This window comes from Echinops telfairi, unplaced genomic scaffold (assembly GCF_000313985.2).
Source record: "Echinops telfairi isolate 266 unplaced genomic scaffold, ASM31398v2 ScPeMD7_7459;HRSCAF=8497, whole genome shotgun sequence".
NCBI classification, from domain to species: Eukaryota; Metazoa; Chordata; class Mammalia; order Afrosoricida; family Tenrecidae; genus Echinops; species Echinops telfairi.
Genome location: NW_022111359.1, coordinates 2,594,470 through 2,599,366, shown reverse-complemented (window position 1 = coordinate 2,599,366; position 4,897 = coordinate 2,594,470).

Here is a 4,897-nt window from a genome sequence, read left to right as displayed (position 1 = left end):
TTATTTTTCAGTTTCTCTGATGCGGCTTATACACAATCACTGTTCTGTTAGCTGAATACCAACAAACCCAAACAAACTCACAGCCATCAAATCAATGCTGACTCACGGCGCCCCCCGTGGGTCCCTCACCGTGGAGTCCGTGTGACTTACGGCGCCCCTGTGGGTCCCTCACTGTGGAGTCCGTGTGACTCACGGCGCCCCCTGTGGGTTTCTGAGACTAACCCTTTACGGGAGTAGAAAGCCCAGTCTTTCTCTAGCGAGGCCGCTGGTGGTTTTGAACTGCCGACCATGCGGATTGTAGCCGAACGGTAACCAGACCCCGTGTTAACTGAATACCATCTGTAATTGCAAAAAAAGGTGGCAGCTGTTTTGTTGACATTCTGAATGCCTCAAAGTAAAGAGAATTTTTTTTTTATTAGAAAAGAAAGGGATTGCCTGGTGGATTTTCCTTGGTGGAAATCGGGGCACCAGTCATACCTGTATGGCCCTGTCACTCTGCCTGCACCTGCGATGACCGACCTGCTCCAGCTCCTGATTCCGTGACGGAACCCTGGGGCATCTTTACGGACTGATTTCAATGGCCTCCTTCATTAAACGATTCCTGTTCCCCTCTGTCCTGTTACAGACGTAGTAAAACAACAACAAGCCAAATGCACTGCCTTTGAGTGGGTCCCAACTCCCGCTCACTGACTCCCATGGGATCCACAACGCTGGCTCTTGTCACCTGATAGGACAGGGTAGAACATCCCCTGTGTGTTTCAGAGACTGGAACTTTTGATGGGAGTTGAGAGCCTCTTTCTTCTCCTGAGACGTGGCTGGTGGTTCCCAACTGCTGAGCTTTCAGTTAGCCGCCCAACAGGTTACCCATCATGCTTTACGGGAGCAGTTGGCCTCAGCTTTCTCCCACCCAATGGCTGGTAGGTTTGAACCACCGACCTTACAGTTGGCAGTCCAATGCTCACCAGACAGTGTTACCGGGGCACCTAAGCCTTAATAAATAACAATAATAAAACCAGCCAAACTCACTACCATTGAGTCAAGTATGACGCCCAGCGACCCCCCACCCCCACCCACCGTGGGCTTCTGAGACTGCAACTCTTTACAGCAGGAGAAAGGCCAGCTTTCTCCCGCAGAGCTGCTGGTGTCTTGAACTGCTGACCTTTCTGTTAGCAGCCCGGCGTGTAACCATGGCGCCACCGGAGTCACCCCACTTCTGCAGGGGGTTGTAAGTGAGTACGCCCATTCTGGAGGACTGGGTGGTTTCGAACTGCCGACCAAGCGGATTGCAGCCTAAGGCATAACCAGTAACACCACTTGGACTCCTGAGACTTAATCAGATAGACTTGAATTTGAGGTCTTTTGCGCCTCCTACAACACCAGGCTCTCCTCTGTGGGAGTCGATGGATAGGCCTGATTTCCCGTAGGGCCTCTGGTCACTTGGAATTATCATCCTTTTTTTTTTTCTATGTGTCATTAAAAAAACTCATTGTATTGGGGGCTCCTACAACTCTTACCACAACCCATCCATCCATCCGTTGTGTCAGGCACATGTGTACATTTGTTGCCATCATCATTCTCAAAACATCTGCTTTCTACTTGAGCCCTTGGTATCGGCTCCTCATTTTAATTCTCCCTCCCTCCAACACTCTTCCTCCCTCATGAACCCTTAATAATTTATAAGTTATTATTATGTTTCACGTCTTACACTGACCGATGTCTCCCTTCACCCACTTTTCTGTTGTCCATCCCCCAGGGAGGGGGTTATATGTAGATCCTTGTAATCGGTTCCCCCTTTCTACCCCTACCTTCCCCTTCTCCTCCTAGTATCCCTACTCTCATTCTGGGTCCTGAGGGGTTTATCTGTCCTGGATTCCCTGTGTTTCCAGTTCCTATCTTTACCCGTGTACATGCTCTGGTCTAGCCAATTTTGTAAGGTAGAACTGGAGTCATGATAGTGGTGGTGGGGGGGCATTAAAGAACTAGATGAAAGTTGAATGTTTCATCGGTGCTTACTGCACCCTGACTGGCTCTGGAATCATCATCCTTATGATTAGCAGCCGAGTGAGTGATCAACTACTGTGCCACCAGGGCTCCTTACCTTCCACACCTTTGCTAACACCTTGTTCCTTCTCCTTCTCGGGTTGGCCAACATGGAACGTACTAGCCTCACTTGACAGTTGGGGGAAAAGAAGGCCCAAGGTCACAGGGTCAAAGTGAATGCTGATGGAGCCTTGCATGGGCCTGGGCCCTGAGTCCTCAGTCCTGGCCTCCTCAGCCACCTCCCTGGCACTGTCTCCGTACCCTCCCCTGGGACCCGGTGCTCAGCTCATCGGTAGCGCAGGTGATGCAAGATGATGGGCTCATTGCTGAGCCTGGATCCCCCCTCCCCCCGCTGCTGCCCAGGGCCCAACGCAGGCTAAAGGCATCTCTGGGGACGGAGGTGCCCAACTGCTCATCAGGCATCAGGCACAGCCCCAGGGGCGCCACCCCTCGACTCTAAGTCAGCTGTTCTCAACCTGTGGGTCAAGACCCCCTTGGGGGTCAAACGACCCTTCCACAGGGGTCGCCTAAGACCATCGGAAAACACATCTTTCTGATGGTCTCAGGAACCCAGACGTGGCTCCTCTGTCTGTCTCCAGGCGGGTCCGCCCACATGCAGCTACACCCACCTAGGCGTACCTGGCCTGAAGACGGTGACCCTTGCTACCCCATCCTTCAAGAGAACATTAGAAATAAATATTTCACAATATGCAATGACATATCGCTTTTGTGATTCATACTATGCTTTCACGATGTTGCATCTGTAACAATGAAAATACATCCTGCCTATCATGTTTACATGATGATTCATAACAGGAGCAAAATGACAGTGATGAAGTAGCAACGAAAATAATGTTATGGTTGGGAGTCACCACCACATGAGGAACTGCATGAAAGGGTCTCAGCTTGAGGAAGGTCCAGAATCACTAGTCTAAGTAAACAGAGGGCCATCAAGTTAACGCTGACTCCCAGTGATCCACCCCACCCTCACTGTGGGCTTCTGAGACTAGAACCGTTCACTGGAGTAGAAAGCCCAGTCTTTTTCCTGAAGAACTACTGGTGGCTTTGAACTGTTGGCCACATGGATCACAGCTCAATTCATAACTACTGGGCCACCAGGGCTCCCAGCCCCTCGGTCAGATGGCTTTACATTCAAAACCTGCTCAGCTACAGATGGGCCATGTGGCGGGAACAAGCCGTCTCCACCCTGAGACTCCGCTTCCTGCACAGGCGGTCAGTCGGCAAGGGAAGCAACTGTGCGGGAGGTCAGATGCTCCCAGAAGGCAATAGCTGCCAGACTGCTGTTTCCGCCCACCACAGGGGTGGGCCTGCTCCCTGCTTCTGGGGACAGTGGACTATTTCTCCCTGAAGCTTGTGGACCATTAGCTTGGTTCCTGTAGGTGGAGTTCACACCTTACTGATAATAGTTCCTATGGAGACCCAGAGAACAGGTCAAAGTTAAGCAGCCATCCTAAATCTAGGATCCACCCATCTTGTCACTTGTATACCCCCAATCCCTCCTCTTCCTTTTGTGTGTATGTCCCTAGACCACCCCCTCTGGTTGCTGTATATCCTATAGTGCAACCCCTTCCTGTGACGCATGTCTACCTGTAATTAGTGGGCGTGCACGCCCCCAAAAGGTATATAGGCCTGGGTTAGCAATAGATCTCCCTCGCCTCTCTTCCCCCTCTCCTCTCCAGTCCCTTTCCCGTCCTCCTTCCCTTCCCCCTCTCTCCACGTGGACCACCAAGCAGGGCTGAGGTGAGCAATGCTACCATGTAATGTGTCTGACTGCATCATTGTAATATCTCTTTTATTTCTCATGCTCACGATGACTTTAATATAATACTTATATATCTCAACCGTACAATTGTGCTTACTGAACCGGTGATTAGTGGTGGGGGTGCTGGCCCCCTCAACTTATACTACAAGCAACTGGAACCATATCACAGATGGTCGTTTATTCTCTATGAACACTGTCGGCAAAACCATCCTTGACAACCATGCAGAGCGCGGGGACCCTCACCCTCTGTGGTCTCTCTGCCACGGAGCCAATTCCCGTAGGACTGAAGCAATCCCATAGGATAGAGTGGAACGGCCTCGGGGGAGGGGGGTGTTCAGAGACAGTCACTCTTTATGGGAGCAGAAAGACCGGTCTTTCTCCGGAAGAGCGGCTGGTGGTTTAGCAGGGGTTGTAAATGCGGCTGCCATTGGGGAGGGCTGTGGAGGTGATGCCTTGTGGGGTTAAGGGGAAGAGGGAACCCCACAAAACATCACAGGTCTGGTAGGCGCAATTGTACAGCGATAATAAGTAGAGATTATAGTAAAGTCATAGAGAGTATAAGAGTTAAAGGATAGAGTCAAGTAATGGAGTCAGACGCAATTCATGGTAGCGTAGCTCAACTCAACCCGGCTTGATGGTCCTCGTGGAGGGGGCTTAGCCGTCAGAAAAGAAGCTGCTGCTTCGTCCTCCTTAGTCACCTTCTCCAGCCACCCTCCCGAGAACCAGGGAGCCTCATCATTTATTGCTAACCACGCATCATAGAGTCATACATCACAGAAAGGGGCAATACAATTCATTCTAGAACAAGTTTGATCACTCTGATGTCTCATATAATAAAACAGACAATTACTATCCTGGGAGGCATGCAAGTTCCCTGATAGTGGACAATAACCTGAGTCACCAGGAGGGGTATTAACATGGGCAATACAAGCAATAGGAGGGGGATGACCTAGGGGTGAATGTGCAATAGTAAGAGGAGGGAATAGGGGGGCATGTGTGGCAAGATAGTAGCCTAAGCTTAGTCATCTTAGAGTGGTCCCAGGCTTGCCTACGGGCACTGCTTCGAGGGAACAA